Source organism: Lontra canadensis, unplaced genomic scaffold (assembly GCF_010015895.1).
Source record: "Lontra canadensis isolate GAN:19392208 unplaced genomic scaffold, GSC_riverotter_1.0 scaffold98, whole genome shotgun sequence".
In the NCBI taxonomy this organism is placed as follows: domain Eukaryota; kingdom Metazoa; phylum Chordata; class Mammalia; order Carnivora; family Mustelidae; genus Lontra; species Lontra canadensis.
Genome location: NW_022631092.1, coordinates 1,201,100 through 1,222,877, shown reverse-complemented (window position 1 = coordinate 1,222,877; position 21,778 = coordinate 1,201,100). Strand labels below are relative to the sequence as shown.

Genomic DNA, 21,778 nt, shown 5'->3' with positions numbered 1-21,778 from the left:
ATCAACCTCTCTGTTCCTCCGTGTTTCTCACTTATAAAGTGAGAATAAAAACGGCACCCACAAGCACACAAAAGCCTGGCACTGAGCCTGGGGCACAGTAGGGCTTGCCTCTCAGACCCACTAGGACCCACAAGGATCCACATGAGCCAGATCCCTCTGTCCCTGGGCCTGTGTCACCATCAAGAACAGGCAGATTAGAAAGCTGGGCATTCTTTCCAGGTAAGAAAAATGCCCTGCTGTGGTTTTCAGGTTTGGTTTAGAAAACAACAACTTGAACATCACTTTTCAATTAAGAAAAAGCACTCCAGCTGTGGGAAGAACAGCCCCAGGAAGGGAGTGTTCATTCCAGATGGGAGTTCTTGGAGGGAGCCCTGGGGGCTGTGCTCACTGAACCCTGGGGAGACCCTAGGCCAGACAGAGCCAAAGCCATGCCTGTTGCCAAGCCTTAGGCATCAGGGTGCTTCGACTCCTCCCCCAGAAGCCCGCCAGTCTCTCTCTTAAGATTTTATTTATTTATTTTGAGAAAAAGAGAGAGAGAGAGAGAGAGAGCGAGCACAAGCAAGGGGTAAAGGCAGAGGGAAAGGGAGAAGCAGCCTAGCAGACTCTCCGATGAGCAGAGAGCCCAATGGACTCGGGACTGTATCCCAGGATCCCGGGATCATGACCTGAGCCGAAGACAGACGCTTAACTGACTGAGCCACCCAGGCGCCCCTGAAGTTTCAGAAATAGAGCCCATGGTCCACAGATAGCTGGTTTATAAATAAAGATAAAAATCCCCATCTACATAATGGAATACAATACTGGGAATATAAACGACAGGTGTGTAGAAAACAGCACACATATGAACAAAGGCAAGATTCCAGAAGCTTAGATTAGAGTCCTTTACATAACACTCATATTTCCCAGGACAACCTCAGGTATCTCTAGAGGAGAAAGTCTTGCAGGACCAGAGTCCTCTCCTCTTGGGGGTTAGGGTCAGGGCCTTCCGGACTTAAACCCTTCAGTGCTCCATAGCCCCTGAGAAAATCCTCAATGCTTAACAGGACACCTAAAGTCCTTCTCCATTTATCTCTGCAGCCTTACCTTCCTCACTTCCCACTTCCTTCCCTGTAACAGGAGCTTCCTGGGCAGGGCCCTCCCCTCTATGCTCTTCTCTCCCTGATTCCATTTACCCATCACTGCCTCCAGGAAGCTCTCCAGGATTTTTCAGTGGGTAGCGGGCTGGGAATTAACGTTGCTAAATACCTACTAGGTGTCCGGCACTGTGTTCAGTGTTCATGTACATTCAGCTCATTGATGTCTCCCACCTACTCTCAGACGCACAGCAGGAATGATTGATTGCCTTTTTTATAGGAAAATCAAGATTCAGGGGGATTGTAATAATCTGCCCAGGGTTACACAGCAAGTAATCCTGCTGCCATCTTCTCTCCTCTTAGCAGAGCCCAAGAAGTTTAAAATCCTCCCGTGCTGCTGAAATGGCAAGGTGATTTCCACAGGGCCAGCCAGAAGAGTCCACACCCTGTATTGTTAACCCCTGCCTCGTATTTGCAAGCCTCAAGGCACCCTGGAGACATTCCCCTCAGGGAACCTTCATCTCTCTGCAGTCCAAGGTCAACTGTTAACAGGCAGTGCAGATTATAATTAGCACATGCCTGTTTCTGCCAGGGCTTCAAGATGCCAGGTTCAGGATATGTCCGTGGAAAGCCAAGGGCACCCGGCTTGTAGGCCGACTCTGTGCTCTGGGATCTCAACAGGAGGGTGTGACCCCCAGAGTGACATCCTTGTAGGCATAGAGGTCCCACCCAAATTGCCTGGACCTCAGCACCAGGTGGAAGCCATCCTCCAGGGCTCAGGGGCGTGGTGTGTGTCCCAGTCCCAGGGCACTATGGCCCTACACCCCTCCTGGAGGGGCCCGTGTCTGGGCTTGGGTGCCCCGTCAGTCCCACAGGATAGTTCTCCACTGTCAAGGACAACCCATGGCATCTGATGACGCGGTCACCCTCCATATCCCCCTTGACCCTCTCCCTGGCAGTCCCCTGCCTAGGGCTGGAGTGAGACTAATCCCTTTCCTCCTGAAAAGGCCTGGGCTCCCGGGTTCTTGCCACCAGTCCCTTTGCGAGCCCATGTCCGTTCTGGCCATTGCCCTGGCAAGGTCACCCACCCAGTGGGGCGGGGGGACAAGGGTGGCCCACATGTGAGCCTGGCACTTGGTACTCCCACCCCAAGAAGAGGAGCAGACACATACTGAGCTCCCACACGAGGGACACGACACCATCTGACTTTCTAAAATGTGTTTTGTCTCCTGCCCTCACACAATGCTGGCTTTCACAGATTTCCTGGAAGGGACTGAGGGCCCACGTGCCACCAAGCCTGAGTGGACCACACTGCACAGGAGGGCCGCCACCACCCAGGGGAAAGTGCCTTCTTTCTGCCTCCATGGGAAGGCGCTGCCTGTACTAGGTCTGAACCATCGGCGGCGCCATCCCCGGCCTGCTGGCAACCGGCAGGGGTTCAGCGACTCCCCTCTTCCTTCACATCCTCTTCAGAGCACGTGCAACCTTCTGGTCCGGCCGGTGCCGTTCTTGCCTGCTTGTTGAATCTAGAGGATTCTAGAGCTTTCTAGAATGTACGTTCCATCAGAACAGAGACTCTGCCAGTTATGCTCACTGCTCACATCCCACTTCCTGGGACCGTGCCTGGCACACAGTAGGTCCTCAGCAAGGAATAAATGACTCTCTGCTCTACACGTTCAGTGTCATTCATTCCTCCAAGAAACCTTTACAGGGCCTCCAGGTGCCAAGTGCAGCAGAGGAGACACGACAGCGGGGGCCTTCCCTTGAGGAGCTCACAGTATATGGGGAGAGAGATGCAGAAACACAGAAGCCCAGTGATGGAGCTGAGTGAGGTCCAGCTCAGAGGGGCACAGCGGGGCTGGGAGACACAGCTTGTGGTGAGGAGCCAAGGGTCGGAGAAGAGCTCATGCAAAGAAGCAAAGCATGAACGAGCATCTGAGTCATTCGCCCCAGCGTGGGGGAGACCCTCAACCCCAGCCAGTCCCCCTACAGCATTTATGGAGCGCTCTGTGCTCTGGGACCTTCAGTAGGCGGCAGGCGGGTAGGAGCGGGCGGTGGGGATTGGTGTCTCCCGTCATGTACCACAGACCCAGTGAGTCCTCATGCACAGGGGCTCTGAGCAGACACTGAGGCTCAGGGGAGAGCTGACCCCCTCCTACACCGCCCAGCCACGACCCAGACTGCCCAGCGCCGCGGTTGGGACGGTGCGACCAACTGACCAAGTGGGACCACCTGTTCTGGTTTGCTCCAGGATTTCCGTTTCTGCCGTGAAAGTCCTGTAGTCCAAGAGACTCTACCATCTAGGGCAAACTGGGGACAGCTGGTCCCATCTGTGCCCATCTATCTTTCTCCCCCAAGACCCCTCCCCCAGTCCTGATGCCCCTGTCCCTACCCCAACCTCTCAGCCACTCACAGGTGGGGTTGGGTTTCCACAGCCTGTGTCCAGGCCGCTTGTCCTCAGGTAGCCGAGAGAGGGAAATGCTCCAGGTTACAGGCAGGCAGCTGACCAGCGAGCCCAATGTCCGTGTGTTTTGCCTTCAGACAAGGGCAAGGAGTGCTGGAGACCCTGGCTGGCCTCTTCTCCCAGCTCAGAGCCTAACCGCAGCTGGCCCAGATGTGTGATCCCTTCACGGTGTCCCTTGCCTGGGCTTTATCTCCAGTGGCCTCCACAGTCCAAGGTGAGGCTTCCTCCCCAGCCTTCTTTTGTGCATTCAGAGCAAGGCCCACTGCAGGCGCCCAGACAAACACATGCTCAGGCAACAGGCCACTAACAATGACATTTCCATCCCCATTTTACAGACCAGAAAACCGAGGCCTAACACTGGTTAGGAACTCACCGCCAGTATCTGTTTCCTAAGACCCCAAGGATTCCATTCTTCAAATGCAGCTACCCTGAATCCAGTCTTCTAGAACCTTCTAGAGCCTTCCCCACTAACCCTACAGAGACTCAGACACCACAGATGTTCTTGCCCAAGGGGAGTCTGGTAAACTTAAAGACTTCCTCCAGATGCCTGTTTCCAGGCTGGGACTACTAAACCAGAACTCCCTGCAGAATGACAAAGATTCTCCCCTAAGATATTTACAGAAAACCCTCAGCCTGAAGCCTGCCATGGGCTGCTGGAAGTCTGTACAGTCCCCCAAATGATGCTCATCCCCCAAAGAATTTGAGGCACAGTACAGAGCCTGGCTAGAAAGGGAAAGATGATTACATTAACCACTCAGCAAGTACTTAGCTGAATTAGACTTAATCCCCGCTCTGGTCCACTGGAAGGACATTGCATGGAAAGAACGAGGTCCTTCGAGTTACACAGCCTTCCAGTTCTACTGTTTATTATCAGCCGTGGCCTTGGATGAGCTCTGTAACTTCTCGGGGCCTCCTTCTCCACAAAGTGCCAAGTAAGATCTACTGTGCAGGGTTGCTGGCTGAAGGAAAAAAGCTGCCCCAGCCACCTGTGCTCTTGAACTCGTTGCAGGGGGAGAGGACACAGCTGACCTCCCTGGAGAGTGTGCTATGTGCATGGTACGTGTTAAGCCTTGCACTGATCATTCCATTGTTGTGGTAGGTCCCACTATTCTTGCCTCTCCAGATGGAAGAAGCAAGGCTCAGAGAGGCTGAGCCACCTGCCCAAGGTTGCACAGCCAGCACAGGGCAAGTTTTCTCCTTCCAGGTTCCTCTCTTCCCCACCACTAGACTTGAGGTTTAACTGAATGCAGGAACTGAGTCACCAACCCAAGGTTCTATTTTAAGCAGCAGGCTTCAAAGACTGAGACCTGTTTCAGAACTAGCATCCAGAACCAAAATGATTAGAACAACAACTCACTCCAATTTGCAAAACCCACCGTTCCCAGCAGCTGGGGCTTCTAGTACAGGCGCCTGCAAACCACCACCCACTGCCTGTTTCAGCATCCAGCTTTCCAGCTAAGAATGATGTTTCTGTTTTCAAATGAAGGGGTGCCTCAGTGGCTCAGTCAGTTAAGCATCTGTCTTTAGCTCAGGTCATGATCTCAGGGTCCTAGGATCGAGTCCTGCATGGGGCTCCCTGCTCAACAGGGTGTCTGCTTCTCCCTCTTCCTGATACTACTCCCTTCTCATGCTCTCTCAGTAAATAAAATCTTGTTAAAAAAAATGGTTGGGGGAAAAAACTGAGAGAGTAATATTTTATGATGGGTAAAAATGACATGAAATTTTAATTCCAACCTCTGTAAGCAAAGTTTTATTGGCTGCAACCACGGTGCCTTGCATACAACGGGAGAACTGAATCATTACAACAAAGTCTGCATGGTCCATAAAGCAAAGATAGTTACTATCTGTCCCGTCACAGAAAAGGTTTGCCAACGCTGTTTATCAGCTCCAGACAAAGACCTCACCCCTCCAGCTCCGATCAGCACAGCATTCCTGAGAGGTGTGGAAATCTAGAAGACTCCATGCTATTCCTTTCGGCCATAAGTCTGCAATCCTTGATATCTACATCGGGCTGACCAGTTAAAAGACAACAGGAACCTCACACAGTCAGGAAAGAGGGGCTCATGGGCCAGCTCGCCCGTGGCACGAGGTGGCTCCCCTAGATGCAAGCAGGAAAAGTGGGCTGGGGCCAGGCAGGGTCTGTTCTCCTGGAGCTCGGCTTCCAGGTCCTTTCTGGAGAGTTGAAGCACTGAGGGAGGGGGTTAGGCCCTCCTCCATCTGCAAAGTCAAAGTCTGAAGCAGCAGATTTCTCACGTCCCTCCAAGACCTGGTTCTCCCATGTGCCAGTGAGGGTGCCAGGGTCCTATGGAGTCAGATCCTGGTGACTTTGCATTCACTGGGTTTATGCAGCAATGTCTCCGGGGGAAAAGAAAAACCCTGAGTGTGGCCCAGGGGGCTTCCTGAGCTGCCGCTATGATCCGGGAGAGATGGAAACCCACTGTGACAGAGAGGACCAGCTGGCCTGTTGGGAGGAGAGGGTCACTGAGTAAAGCAAGAGGGGGACACCTCAGGCACTATCACCCCCGACTCTGCTAACCCTGGCTCCCCAGGGGCCAGGCAGCTGATGTGAACAGTCTGGGCCATATCTAGGGATGCCCGCTCTGATTATTTTTTCTCATTAGTGTTTTTTTGTTTTTTATTATTCCCACTTACACTTAGATTTCTTTTAAAAGGAGAATTTTTATCTTTACCTCAAAGAGACAACCGGAGTGAGGACCGATGACCATGCACAGAACCTCATAAGGGATAAACACAGTGCATGCAAACACCGTTTATTTAACTCCGTCTGAAGCTGTTGCTAGCTTGTGCCCAAGGCCTGCTCATCGTTAGGGATGGGCAAGCGTTCGAGCCAGACAGGACCCCACAGAGACAGAACCCAGCGGTTCTCAAACAACCCCGAGTGGCAGGATCGCCCAGGGAGCTTTGAAAAAACACAGGTAAGCAGCCCTGGGTCCAGATCTGTACACTGACCTAAAGCTAAGCCCAGGTGATTAGGAAAACATTGCATAATCTGAAGGTTAAAGGGGAAGAGTCAGAGGGGAGGATAGAAAGATGGAGAAGGGAATTAAGGTCATTACCTGCTCTGAGCACATGTCACCACATTTGTCCTGTCTGTGATCAGTAGCCCCCAGTCCAAACTCAGACCTCGGACCTCATTTACACCCTTATACTGTACTGAGGACCCCGAGGCTCAGGGGTGGGATAAGACTGGAGGGCCCAGTGGGGTGACATTGACTTTTTCCCACAGTCAATTGTATAAAAGAAAAAAGTCACTCTGGGATGGCTGGGATGCTGGGAGGAATGTGAGTGATCAAGATACACAGTCTGCACCCTATACACCCCAATAAGAGCATTCCCAGGGTTGGGGGGCCAAACTCCACCCATAGCGCCCCTGGGCCCCGCCCGAGCATGGGCCCCCGCCAGGAACACCTGAGCCAAGCTGACTCATCAGCAACATGCGGATCCAGCCACTGGGACTTCCCCAGCAGAGGCGGGCGGAAGTGGCCAGGTCCCTTGCATGTGACCCACCTGCCACCAAAGTCACTTCCCCAGCTGGGGAGCACCCTGGGGAAAAGGGGGAGTGCTCAGAGAAGCTGGAAATGGAAGAGCCAGTGCAGCTGGGACCAAGCACTCACTGGGAGCTGGGAATCCCTTGTCCACCTGTGCCACTCTGCAGGGAACGTGTGACCAGCCCCATGAACAGGTGAATTGGCCCAGCCCATGCAGGTGACATGACTTGCCAAGATGGCACTCCCCCACAAGACTCCTGCGAACCACAGGGCACAGACGTGCCTCTGGAGTCCTCCTCCCCCGTCCAGCTCAGTGGACGTCAGGCATGCGACTTCCAGCACCAAAGAGCTATACAGCCCGGCCACGAACTCATGTCTCTCTGGCTCTCCATGCAAAGTGGGTCCAGCGAGGAGCCTCGTGACTAACCCCGCTGCTGCCTAGAGGGGACCAGCATGGGGACCTACAGGGCCACCCCCTCACGGGGCCAAAGGAGCACACGAAGCAGCAAAGACTGCTGGGAGCCTCTGCCCTCCCCCCTCCCAGGCATTCTGGTAGTTTTGCCTAGAAGGAAATGGGGACAAGAGATGCCGCAGATGGAATTTCCTACAAATCCATTTTCTAAACTCATTTCTGAGCCAAGCTGCATTTGAAACCAGCAAACAGATAAACAGGCAAATCACATCAGCCAGGCTTCACTGCTGCTCAGTCCTGAATGGAGGAATTTAACCTGACAGACCCAACTGGCTCACATCCAGCCTACAACGGCCGGCTTGTGGTCACCAAGTTCTCAACAGGGAGTGAGCAAGCCACAGGCGGAGCTCCGGGACCACGGGGACAAAAGGGCGTGGTTGGGGTGGGGCGCCCCCGGGGTGGGCCCTGGCTCTGGAAAACCTGTGGCATTCCTGGACGCATGTGACACTGGCCCCACAGCAAGGATTTCCTCTGAGGAATGGCCTGTCAGACTGAGCGCCTCTGGGGGTTGCCGAGGAAGAACTCAAGAACGCAATGCTTGGGGAGGAGGCCTGAACTCTAGGTGTGACTCACCACGGCCAGCCCAGTGCGTGCCCGGCACGGAATGTGGAGAGGCCACTGAAGGCTGCGGGTACCCTGCACGGACTGTGGAGTCAGAGGGTCAGAGCTGAATTCTAACTCCGCTGCAAAGTGGCCAAGGGGCACAGTATTGAACGTCTCTGTAAAAGGCTACCCTCAGAGCCTGCCTCCTGGGCTGCTGGGAGGACAGGGAGGGGCAAACGCAGGGGATATTTGGGGCAGTGTAGCCACTCCTGAGTGCTGAGCAGATGTTAGCCATCAGGATCGAGTGTGCCGGGCCCCTCGGGGGGCAGTCGGTGCCCCTTGTCAGTTTCTACTTCCATTCATCCCATAAATAGGGACTGAGCGCCTACCACCTTGGTGAGGCTCTGGGGACAGAAAAAAAATCCTTGCCCTCACGGAGTTGACCTGCCAACAGGGGAGATAGAGGATAAGCTCAGGGGCCAATAGGTAGGGTGATTTCAGGGAGTGATAAGTGCAAGAGAGACTCAGAGAGGGAATGAGCGTCAGATGTGAGCCCCAGGGGTTGCTAAGACTTGTCGGATCCGAGACAGGCCCTAGGTCCGGCGCCCGCCTGGGAGAGCCCAGGAAAATGGACAGCTCTCCAAGAAGACAGTCTCCAAAGAGGGCCACAAAGGGAGTCGACCAGTGTCCCACCTTCTCTCCCTAGCCTTGGGGAGACACCTTTCTCCTCGGTGTCCTGGGAATTACTAGGACCTGCCCTGTCCTTTCCAGTTGGGGGTACTCATTAGGGCGGCATCAGCACCCCTAGAGTTTGTAAGATGCGATTTTGAAGTGTAGAGCCTTTTAATTAAGAAATAACAACAAGGGAATGAAAAACCCCATATCTCTGTCCCCAAGGAGGTCATAATCCTTGTGGAATCAGACACGAAAGCTGAAATTCAAACACCAAATGGAAAGAAAGTACACTAGGAATAGGAAAACAAACCCTCAACCCCACTGGGTGGCCCGAGGCAGGCTTCTAGGAGGAGATATCTAGCAGGTGTTGGTGGGGAGGAGCTGGGGGAGGGGGACAGGTCTGGAGGCAGGGAAAGTCCAGGATGCGTTTGTGGCCTCGTGGGACCAGGAGGTAGCCCAGGTGGTAGAAAGCACAAAAGGCCAGCCGGGCAGCCTGGGGGCCTGGGACTTAGTCCTCAAAGCAAGGGGAGTCCCTGGAGGGGACAAGCATGGGCTCACCTGCTTAAGTAACCTGCTCTCCGCTACGGTGGGCAGATTGCAGCGGGAGACTCAGATGTCCCCAGACACCTCCTTCGAGGCCATTGCTCTTAGATGAGAGGACATCCAGACTTCAAGGCACCTTGGAGCTCTCCTAATTTCAGCCTCCCATTTCGAAGGGCAGGGAGCCAAGACTGGCCCAGGCAAAGGTCAGTGTGCCTGGGGACCGGCCAGCACCTCCCATCATCACAGAAGGGACAGCTCTTTGAAAGAACAAGGAAAGAGGCTACCCCATTGAGTCAGCCTGCTGTATTAGTTCACCAAATGTCACTAGGGAGGGGCTCAGCCCTTTCCAGACCTCAAAGAAAACTCCTGGCTTAATTAGAGGCCCACCAGTGACTCCAGGGGCCTTACCTCTTCTATGTAGGCCTCCGTGATGAGCCAGACGGCCTAACCCCGAAGACAAGTCTGTCTACATCATCTGCCCAGCCCACCTGGTGTTATGGCACGAATGCAGACGAAACAGACTTTTAGGGAAGGTGGCTTAGAGGGAAGAGTACCAGCCGGGGACCAGAAGATGCGATCTCAGATCCCAGATTGGCCCCGAGGCACCAGAGAGACCTGGGCCAGGCACTTCCGCTCACTGAGACTCTGTTTCCCCACGGGGAAAATTAGAGGCCCAGAGGAGATGAAGACAAGGCTCGGGCTGGCTCTTGTTCTCCGCTGCAGCTGTCACTTGCAAACCCTTCGCAAACACTGCACACACAATCTCCGCAGGCACAGACAGGCAGGGCTTGTTTCTCAGCCTCTGAAAGCCGCCTGGCTGGGGCATAAGCCTTGCCCGGTGGGGAGGCACCACCAGCCCCGACAGGCACATGACGGATGGGCTCACGGTGCCACAACTGGCCCCAGGAAACAGGGCAGGGACGGGGACCGGCCCTGGTCTCGACCGCACAGGTGAGCGCACAGGCTGGACACACAGCCGTCTCTGCACCGGCTGCAGATCAGGAGAACCACCACCGAGCGCATCAGTCCCCCTGGCGCCTTGAGCCCCATTGGCCTCTGCAGAGGGAAGGCCCGAAGAACAGCTGTGATCTGGGCAGAAGGAAGGTGGCCCGGAACTGAAGGGAGCACCAGGGTCAAAAATGGGATAGATTCCCCAAATCTCAGAGCACTGCTGTCCTGCTCTGCCATAAGCAGGAAGAAGCGGCATTAGAGCTGGCAGCCTCCAGAGCCTTCTGCAATCTGACAGGTGGGCAGACACCACCCAGGTATGCTCGACCAGGGCATGTTCCCATGACGCGCCCGCTGGGCTGAGCCACCAGGGACTGCAGCTTCTGGGGAGCGAAGGACACATTCACAACACAGCACACGCAAAACAGTTTCTGTCTTTTCAGTTCTTCCTCTGGGTGGGACCCCCGCTCCAGCCCTTACCTGCCCTGGGATTTGGGGAAGGCAATCAACCTCTCTGATCCTGTTTCCCCAACTGAAAGTGGGGGCAAGCATACCCAGGGCAGTAAGCTCTTTTGATGACTTATGAATAGATCAAGTATGCCCCAAAAAGACCAGGAGGAACACAAGGGGCTGTCCTAGGAGGGTTTCGTAGCGAAGGAGGATGTGGGTACTGCTCATGAACGCCCTTGGAGGACATGATCACGTCTGTGTTCATGGAAGTTCTAGAAGTGGTCATGTGTGTGGTCATGGCACACTGTAGCTTTTTTCTGACTTTTTAAGAATTAAAATGATCATGTTAGTGTAGTCTTGAATATGCCACCCATTTCTCTGCCTGTCCCAAGGAGGCGACCCTTGTCACCGTGGTGGCCTGGGTGTGGCAGGTGGGGTCCTGATGAGAGTCACAGGTGTGGGAGCTCAGAGTGAGCTCTCTTCCCTGCTTATGTGCCTAATGCTGATTTTGGCCGGGGCACTTCCATTAGCCATAAAACCAGCAGGTTGGTCCAGGTGACACGAGGTCCCTCCCAGCTCAAACATTTCAGGACTTTCTGATTCATAAGCATAAATCATTACATGGAGACTTTAGAAACTCCTGTTGATAACCTGAGATTGCTGTGTTCACACCATCTTCTAGCTGTTAGGACTTCAGAAGAGGGAGATGATTTCTCCAGAAGAGGAAACCATGTGTCTGTCCCACACTAGGATTTGTCTGTGTTTTATTTCTTAAATCCAGCTGGATTAACATCTGAATCCATGGGAAGAGTCTGATTTCCTAAGAGAGCTTCCTGAAATGTTTCATATTTCATACTACCTTTTCATTTTATTTGCATGTAAGATTTGATATCCACAATGGAATATGTGTGTGTGTGTGTGCGTGTGTGTGTGTGTAGAATCAGATACATACTTGTAAACGAAGACGCATAAAACTATTTTAAAAGAGTACCCACGAGCGTACCACTCAACAGAAGAAACAGAACGTGATGGATGCCAGCAAGGGTGCATCTCCCTTGCCCTGTGCCCTCTTCCCCTCCGAAGATAACCATCCTGGGTTTGGTTTTCCCCTGCCTTTTATAAAATCTGCTTAAATCTGTAGCACAGGATCTATGTAGAGAGGCGCACGGAAAACATACATGTCCCTACCAATAGTTACAGACCCCCTTTGTCGCAGACCCCATGACCCTCCCAATCCCCTCTTACCCTCCACCCCGATGCCCCCTGCAATGGTCATCTCTGACTCATTAAAAGGGATCACGTCTCCCGCTTCACCATTGCTCTACTTCCCATATACGCATCGCTGAACAACTCACGGTTAGCATTTGTGTTTTGACATTCGTTCGTACTTAGCAGCTCTCTGCCCAGCCTTTCAAAGCATTTCGGAGATGCTGGGATTCCCTGCCCAGAGTATGCAAACTAGAAATCCAGGCCAGAGGGGCAGGCCGCGGCACATTGTTCCGGTTACACTAGGATTAGTAGTGATAAAACTGTGGTTAAGTCCTCCTCTGATATGTCCCCACCCTGCGGGGCATTTGCTGAGCCTTGTCCCCCATTGTCTCATTTATCCCCCACAGCAACCCTACAGGGAGGTGTGGGGGCCTCATATCTCTACTTTAGAGATGACCAAAGTGAGGCTTGGGCGGCTGGGACTGTCCCCCATCTGCTTCCTAGCTGCTTAGCCCCACCAACGCTGTCCCCAGATCCCAAGGCTATGATTCCTTGGCGGGGCAGAGGGGGGGATGTAGAGAGGGTCAGCGGACAGTTCCAGAACTCCCATCTCCTCCTCCCAGGTTCTTCTCTCGGGGGGCCCTGTTGAGCAATCCATTCTTTTCCAGCAAATACCAATGTCTTAGTGATAACCAGGGTCCTGCCTCATCAGTACTATTCCCCTGAGGGCCAGCGGATAACACAGTCCCTCCTTTGAGACTCGCTGTGGGGTGTAAGGAAGAGCAGCAAGTCAATGGCCCCGAGTTCAAATCCTGACTCTGCTGCTCCCAGCTTCTGCATTTGTCCCCTCATCTGTAAATGGGCCAGGAGTGGCAGCCTTGGCTGTGGTCAGGGCCATAGGAGAGACAGGAAATGCTTCCTGAGAGCCCACAGACACATGGGGTTCCCTGGCAGGCCCCCTCCAATCTCTCTGCCTGGGTCAAAGACCAGCTTTCAGGGGTGTAAAGGCTCCAGGGCCACCTGCCACTGGACAGACATGGGTTTTCAAGGCAGAGAAGAAAGGGCAGAGCTGTGGTGGTCAGAGGGGACTCAGGTATCCCCTTGCCATGGGCCCTGTCACAGTAAGCTGTGACAGCTGTTTGCATGGGCTCTGTTGGACCGATGCAAAACGCTGTTCCTGGAATGCCTCATTTAATGCTCACAGCACCCAAGATGGGGACATTATGGTCACCTCCCTCTCATGGGGAAAAAAATGCAAGCTCTGAAAGGTGAAGTGACTTTTTCATGGCCAGAGCTGGACTGGACTACGATCTTTGGCTTTTCAAGGCAGCCTGGGTCTAACGTGGCCACCCCTGTTCGTAACAGCTGGGCCACATGGGAGGCCCCATCACCCTCTTGGCTCTCAGGGGCTCCACCCTTTTTAGAGGGTCATGCTGGACCTGTCCAGTCTTACCTCCCCAGAGCAGAGGTCACCCTGCAGCCATGCCAGGATCCCCCAGCTGTCCTGGCCCCAGGCTGTGGCATGACGAGGCCTCGAGGCCACACAGACAAGGACAGGTCTTCAGCAGTTACAGAACATGCAAAGCAGCTGGGAGAGAGGGTTGGTTGTTCCCATGGAGACGCAAGGAGTTCAAACTCACCCCAAAGTGGGTGCCCACAGGGGGCCAGCCTGCACCCTGGGGCAGAAACCAGAGTCTGGATTCTCAGACCTTCCCTCAGGGCCACTAGCAAATCCTCGGGCCTCCTCAGGACCCCCAGCAAAGCAGAAGTTCCAGAAATAAGCCTCCCCAGCCCACTCCCCCCTCCAGCTGCCCCCAGAGGGGCCTCCCTAGCTGAAAACAGCACCCTGGGGCCGGCAGGCTTGGCACAGCTGTGACTGTCAGCAGCCCAGTGAGGTCCTGCTTGAGCAATGTGCAGACCCACATGTGTCAGAGAGCCTCGCTGGGGCACGAATACAGGAAACAGAGCAAAACAGCCCGTTGGCACCAGCTTGTCCCTCCCGCCTCCCAGCTCCTGACCCCCGGGGGCTGCTGGCTGTGCAGGAGGCAGGGCCTGACCCTTGGAGGGAGCCAGTTTCTGTTCTTGGTCGTGCAGATCTGGGCAAACCACTCCTCATCTCCCGGCCTGCTTTCTCTCTCCTTGGTGGATAAAGAAGGCTGTCCCGCCATGCTCAGAAGGGCTGTGATTTTTGTGACATCCTCCCTTTTGTGGGAGGATGGTCTCTTTTCCCCCATGTCTCCCCCTGCCCTCTCTCACCTGGGATGGGGCATGCTTCCTGGGCACGTCGGGCTCCCCCACTGGTGCCAGGAGGAAGTGATCCCTGCGGAGACCTGGGAGAGGGTCCCAGGGCAGCCTTGGGCCAGAGGTTTAGGACCAAAGTGATAAAATAAGAACATTCATTATCACCTGCCGCAGCCTTATAGTTTTGAGGCAGAGGTTGGCTGAGCTGCGTGGGGCACTCACGTGCTCCTGGGTGGACCACCTGGTTACCCCTACCAGGTGCCCCGTCTGGAGTCAAGATCTGAAAACCCTGAGGGGAGTCAGCATCCATTTCGGGCACACTCAGGCCGTGCAAGAGATCTTTGGCTCGCTAGGCCCTCCTTGAGAGACATGGGATGAGGCTCAGAGACGCCAAGGGGCTCGCCCAGAGCTGCACAGCCGGCAGGAGGTGTGTGAAGGAAACCGAGGGAGCCTGGGGCGACCTCCCCCGCCTAGCACGCGGGCTCTGGGCTGCCTCAGGCACTACGAGGAGAGCGCGTGGTCGCCGGGACCGGGGATTCCCGCCCGCGTTTACTGCCCAGGCCCGGGACACGCGGCGGCGCGTGTCCGCGGTGACAGGTCCCCTGGCCCCAAGCGGAGGCTGAGCGAAGACGGGAGGCGGCGCCCGGCCCGCCTGGGACACGCTGCTCAGGGCTTAGGGGCTTTTTCTTGGGGGCCGCACCTCCGGGCTCGGGGAGCGGAAAGGCTCGGGGACTTCGCAGGCGGCAGGGAACGGTTGGGTTTAAACTAAAAATACCCGCCCGCCCGCAGCTGTCACGCCAGGGCCCCCGCCCCCGCGTCCGGCGCGCTTCCCCGGGTCCCCTCGACTTTCGGCGACCCATGCCCCTGGGGGACGCGTCGCGGCTGGGCGGGGGGCTGCGGCGCCGACCCTCCCCGCCCCGGCTTGGCCTCCGGGTCCCGTGCCACTTACCCGGTCCGGAGCTTGCAGGAGCGCGGCGCCGCGGGCAGCTCTGGCCCAGCCGCCCTCCTCCCTGCGTCCCGGGAGGCTCCGGAGAGGGGCGGGCCCGGGGCGGGGCCGGACACTCGCCCCAGCCCCGCCCAGTCCCCTCGGGGACCTGCCGCGGGAGCCGCCCTCGGGCAGTGCCACCGGCAGGGCTGGGGAAGGACGCGCGGGGTTCCGCGCGCTCCGCCGAGGCCCCCGGTGCACCGCCCCAGCCCCCCGGCGCCCGATCTCAGACCCCTCGGAAGGAGGGATCGCGGCCGCGGGGGCTCCCCATCTTCACCCCCGGCCCCGCGCCCGGGGCTGCGCACTCGCTCCCGGGAGCCACCCGGATCTCCGGACCCCTGCCTGCCTCTGCCGGGGTCTCATCCTTGGGGATGACACAGAAATGCCTCTCCCCCGGGAAAAGTTGGATCGGGGAGGGAGTTCCTCTGGCGTCCAGATTTGGGGGAGAAGGCTCGGGGGCTGGCAGGTCTTGCCCCCTCAAGAGCCGCGGTGGGGCTAACGGCAGGGCACTCCTCCCGGAGGCGAGAAATCCGAGAAGGAAGTGACACCTATCAGCTGGCCTGACCGTGGGGGCGCCCCATCCGGTCCCTCCCCCCACCCAGCGCCTGGAGCCACCAGGCTCAGATGGGGGCCCCAGGCTCAGATGGGGGCCCCCCCAGGGGGCGACGGTGCGTGAGCCGCAAGGGATGTGAATTCTTAGCCTAATTGGGACCTCCCACCCAAGCAAGGCCCGCGAAGTGTCTCTCTTTCCTCCCAGAGCCGCACTCCCACCCCAAAGACAGGTCCTCTCACCCTTGCTCAGCTACTCAACCAACTCTTAAGCCTTGCCGCAGAATGTCTGAATCTTATCTACCCCCTCGATTTTAGCTCCCGGCACACCAAGGCCCTTTGAACTGTCTCTCCACCCCAGCCTTGATCTTTGTCAGCCTAATTACATGTTTTGCTGATGGTTCTGTCTCCTGTGCATGGGGATAAGAGCGGCTAAGGGGACACAGCTGGTGGAATTGGGTACCAGGGGGACTCTAGTCCTCACAATTCAGGTGCGGTGATGCCCATTTTGCAGAGAAAACAGGAAGGCTGAGCCTGAAAAGTAGGGAGCTGGCCCAGATCTATGGCTTCCCAGAGGGTATTTTCCTCTTCTGTTCCTTAGTAAGGTTGGCAGGTCCTCTATCCTCATTGGTTGAACAAATCAGTATCTGAAGACAAAGATTAAATTGAAAAACAGGACCAGATAGTAATGGGGGGTGTGTGTGCACTTCATGCATGCGTGTGTAGGGGTGTGTGTGTGCCTTTTCCATACCAAGGGCAAAGCCGAAGAACGCCACAGCCCAGAAGTAACACTGGGGTAGATCTAGCAGGAGTCACAATGCCGGTGTTAGTCACACCCTCTAACTCAGAACTCTGTTCATTAAGCTATAATTATGCACAGGGCCCTAGGAGATGCCCACAAATGGCCTCTCCCACGCTTCCCCTTGACCGGTTTTAGGTGCCCTATTATGTTTCTCATTATCATCCTACCTCCATCCGAGGGGCTGTCACAACCCTTGGGGTTACAGCCAAGCTGAAGGTCCAGACAGCAATGAGCAATTATGAAGATACTTGGCATTTGGAAACGCACTTTGTTTTTCCAAACACTTTCACGCGTATCTCCTCGTGGCATCTCTGCTGAGATCTTCCAGGTGGTTAAGAAAAGTTTCCCGAGTCTGTCTTAGGATGGAGGTCAGGTGCTTGGCACAAGGAGGAAGACGGTCCCACCAGCACTGCTGGAACGGGGGAGCAGCGGGCCAGCAGAAGTCAGCTTCCTGCAGGGAGAGATGGTTTAGCACAGTTGGGGTAAAGAACTCAAGTTGGTGTCAAACTGCCCGAGCTGGCGACTTTCTGCTCATTACTCATCCTTAGTTTCCTCTTCGGTTACATGCGCCCAATAATAAGAATCCATCTTGAATGGTTTGGCACCTGGTGGTGTGAGACCCCATTCATATGAGCTATTCTGGGCAGAGCATGGCCATGACAGTTTTGTTACACATCATCAGACATTTCCTGAGCACCTACTATGTGTGAGTCCCTGGGGATATGGAGAGTGAGAAACGGAGGCCTACTGCCAGAGGACAAGCTCACAGTGCAATGATTCTGTGTCGGGGGGTTGTCTCCCGAGCGGCCCCATTGACCCCCCCAACCCCCAAACCCTCACCACACAGCACAGAGTGCCACCTCACAGCTGTGAGACCCACACTTTGGACCCAGCTCTCTGTTCCAACCCTGTGTGAACCCCAGCAAGCCGTGTAACCTCTGAGAAAGGCTCATCTCTTGAGTGGGCATAGCGAGAATATTCCACGGGTGAGAATACATGTGATAAAAATACTTTCTGTGCTAATATTAGGAGATTTATTGTCGTCCTTAGTATTCTCTTCAGCTTTATAGGGCTTGGTCACTTGTGAGGACACTCTCCCGTTGCTCTTCTCAAGCCTGACATCAGCACAGGGCATGATTTTTTGTTAATTCTGTGGCAGTCTTCCTCCACTCCAAAGTAGTCCACACCGACCAGGAATGTGCTGAGTAATCAAAGTGGGAGAGAGGGGGAGTTTGCAGCTAGGGACTCTGTAAACCTTCACCTCTATCTTCAGCATTACCCAAGGCTACAGAAAGGAGTAGAGACGAAAACTGCTCTGGAAAGAAAATTCTGGCAAAGGATGTGGGGGGAGAGCCCCTCCAGCATCTCTGGAATTGAGCACAGGAAACCCCGCCCTGAGGCCTCCCTTTCAGAAGTGGCCCAGAGAGGGAACCACAAGGAGGCCCTAAAATGATGCCATTTGGAAATTCTGACTCATTTGGCAGTGGGGGCTGTTTGTGCAACACACAAAATGTCTCCCAAAAAGTGAAATTTTTACTGCTCCTTCCCTGCATCCCTTCCCTGCAGCCAGCATCTCCACCGCCACCCATGGGGAAGCAGGGGCTGATTTAATAAGCCCGGGAAATGACTCAGGTCTGTTACACATTTGTCCTTGGTTGGCGATCTGAACGAGTCTTATTTTGCCAGGCTGATTTTAGTTATTTGTTCGTGTGTTTAGTCCGCACAAGAAGCTGTGGACAAAATCTGGAGCGGCTCTCCTGGCTAATCCAAACCCCTTGTTGTATGAATGGGTAAACTGAGTCAAGACAGAAGCAAGGAGGGGCCCTGCCCAGGGCCCCAGGTGGTAATCGGTGTTCTGGAAACTTTGGTTTCCGTTTCTCTGTCCCTAGCCTGGCTTCCCCCTCTGGTGATGACTTAAATAAACACCACTGGCCATACTCTGATGAAAAGCTCACACTGGGGTGACCATTTCTGGGGTCCCTCCTCAGAGAAGCCCTGATCTGGGTGTGGAGAGCTGGTTCTCATCCTGGCTCTGCTCGCAGCTTCTTCTTTCTCTGTTTTCTTTCTAACCAGTCTTCCGAGGGCTATTCCGTCATTTCCCACCCTGGTCCCATTATGTGCTTGTAGGGTGAGGGGCCCATCAGTCTGGTTTATTCTCAGAGTCAGTTGCTGTCCCCACCAGCATCAGCAACCCTGTAACTGGGCAGGGGCACCCCTGCTGGAGGGCAATGAGTCATCTCAGGCCCTAAGCATGGACACCGGGGTAATTCAGGAGATTGATCTAGATCCACTCATTGTGCCGCATTTAGAAAATAAAAATACAGAGCAGTTGGAAGTACAGGCCTGGATCCTGGGATGACTGGGTCCTAGTCTTGGTTAATGCTGCTAGTTATTAGTGAAATGAGAGAATTGGAAAAGATTAGCTCTTGATGACTCCTCCCAGTTTAAAAAAAACATGCGAATCCTGATGGTGTTAGACAATAATGTTGTTTAGCATGACTAAACACTGCTATTAATATGTCCCAAGGATTAAGTACTAATGGAAACAAAAATGTTAAGTACAATCGACAAACTTCCTTCCTAAAAAATAAAACCCTTCTAGAAGAGACTTGCCATATTTCTCCCATCAGTGGGCAACCCAATCTATTCTTTCTGCTTCTGCTGGGAATGCCATAGTGGCTTTTTAAAAATTAAACATTTGGTTTAGAGACAATTGTAGATTATGCGGTTGTGATAAATTACATGGAGGGTTCCCTGTACCTTTTGCCCGGTTTCCCCCAACAGTGATGTCTTGCAAAACCACACAGCAGGATACCATGACCAGGATGTTGACAGTGACACCATCAAAATGCAGGTGGGTCTTCCCCATCCTCCAAGGGTCCCACAAGCTGCTCCTCCCCCCTGCTCTGAGTCCCTCTGTAACATCTGGCAACCATTAATCCATTGCCATTTCTACAATTTTGCCGTTTTCGAGTGGAGAGACCGCTGTTTGTCTAGCCATCTGCTTGTTGAAGGGCATCTGGTTGGTTTCCAGTTGGGGGCTCTTGTCTCCCAATAGACGTTCACTGTGGGAGCTTTTGCGTCTCTCCAAGTCTTCCCGTTTAGCGTGTTAGCTGCTGGCTGTGGCACCCGTATATGATGCCAGAGCACCGGATTTGTTCCTGCTTGTTTGTAGTGAGGCACTCACTCCAGCGGTGCTGATGTGTCCAGCAGTTACCCAGGACGGGGCTGTGTGCTGTAGGAATCCAGCAGAAGTAAATGACATGTTTCCTACGACCAGGGATCTCCCGTCTATCAACGATGCAGCATTAAGACTCAAACATTGAAATAACACTGGATTCACAAGACAGCACTGCCTGTCATCAAATACTGGACTGCACGGTAGGGAACTGAACCTTAGAGGAATCTAGAAATGGGAGGCATGAAAGTCCAAGTGTTTGGGGGAAGGTGTTCTGGGTAGTAATGACAGTTAACATTAATTAATGCAGCATTAATGACCATGTGCCAAGCACTGCACTAAGCCTTTACTTATATTAACTCATTTAATCCTTTTCACCACCCTGCAAGGTAGCTACTATGATCTAATTTTACAAATGAAGGAACAGAGAGGGTGATGACTTGCCCATCGTCACACAGCTATGATGTGAGCAGGAACCAATCCAGGCATCCCCGCCTCAGGCTGCGTTTAATCCCTAGGCCTTCTGTATGTCTGGTAGCAATCTCGGAGGACAATCTCCTGGTCATGATGCCATCCCTGTCCACTTCTTAGGTTCTATTTTTACACAGAGTTATGTGAAACTGAAATATTCATCTCTGGTCTCATTGGTGTGATGAGTTCCTTAGGGGTTAAGGTTATTGATGAAAAATTAATTGTACTTTGCAAAGAACTACACGGGCTTTAGCAATAGGCAAGAAGCCTGCGTACACTCTTTGCGGGAGAGGGTGAGCACCGGCCTGGAGATCTGCCCCATGTGTGTGGTGCAAGTGTGTAAACAGCAGGGCTGAGCACTCCAGTTATGTTGAGTACCTGTGTACGCAGCGAGAAAAACGTCAAAGTTCCAGCTTTATCCCGTAAAACACTCAGGGCTGACTGAGCGCATTTCAGATCGTGAATGTGGCTTCGTGTCAGGGGTGTGGTTTCTGTTCAGTCACAGCGTTCCCTGCCGCTGGCCACTACAGCTTCATCATTTTAGTTTAAATGAGAGGATATCCGGATGCCTGGGTGGCTCAGTCGGTTAAGCATCTGCCTTCAGGGACGCCTGGGTGGTTAAGCGGCTACCTTTGGCCCAGGTCATGATCCCAGGGTCCTGGGATTGTGTCCCATGCTGGGCTCCCTGCTCAGGAGGGAGCCTGCTTCTTCTTCTCACTCTGCCTACTGCTCCCCCTCCTTGTGCTCTCTCTCCCTCCCTCTCTCTCTCTCTCACCCTGGCAAATGAATAAACATCTTAAAAACACACACACAAACAAACAAACAAACAACCAACCATCTGCCTTCAGCCCAGGTCATGGTCCCAGGATCCTGGGATCGAGTCCCACATCAGGCTCCCTGCTCCGCGGGGAGTCTGCTTCTCCCTCTCTCTCTGCTGCTCCCCCTGCTTGTGCATGCCCCCCCCCTTTAAAAAAATCAAACGACAGGATTCCAGCAACCTGGCTTGTTTGTTTGTTTTTGTTCTGAAACCTAAATGCAGCCTCGAGAGTGCTGACTGCCGGCCCTCGGGTGGGTGGGCAGAGTGAAAAGCTCATTGGATGCGACCCTTCGGACCAGGACCCGGGGGTATCTCTGGGCTCTGCCCCCTCCAGCGGGCGGAGCCGGGTGCCCCCCCCCCCCCGCCGTGTCTCCACATCTAGAAAGTGGGGACAGTTTCGCCCTGCCATCCCCGTAGGAGCTGTCCCCGTAGGAGGTGTCCCCAGGATAAGGACAACAAGCAGGGACTAGAAACCCACTCGGTGAGAATGTTTGCTCCTGTGGGAAATTGGATCCTGCCGTTGCGATGCTTGCAGACACAACTGCGGGACCCGCGCCAACTCAAGGCGGTGAGTGAGGAAGACTTCTCCCCGGAGGAGGAAGAGGAGCCTTTGTTCTTTTGCTCCCTGGAGACGTGTTTTTCGAAACCGGCTGTGGTGTGCTCTGCTTGCTTTGGGCAGGCCTGGCAGTCCTGGGCACGCTGTGTGATAGGCAGTGTGCCCAGGAAGCCAGGAAGCCTCGGAGCCCCGCCTGGAGGGTGGCAGAATCTGGGCAGGGCATTGTGGGGGGGGGGGCGTGGGGCCCTCCAACATCGCGCCAGCAGGCGGGGCTCTGCTCTCTGGGGAAGCCC

The 21,778-nt window shown here is 54.4% G+C and overlaps 1 protein-coding gene across 1 annotated transcript in view; it reads right to left on the bottom strand.

Annotated features, from left to right (window-relative positions):
• SYNE3 (spectrin repeat containing nuclear envelope family member 3) overlaps positions 1–15,192 on the bottom strand; it is an 83,745-nt gene extending 68,553 nt beyond the window's left edge. The window contains exon 1 of the mRNA XM_032837509.1: positions 15,077–15,192. The gene's annotated coding sequence lies outside the window, so the exon portion shown is untranslated. The remainder of the gene's footprint in view (positions 1–15,076) is intronic.
• Between the last annotated feature and the right edge of the window lie 6,586 nt (positions 15,193–21,778).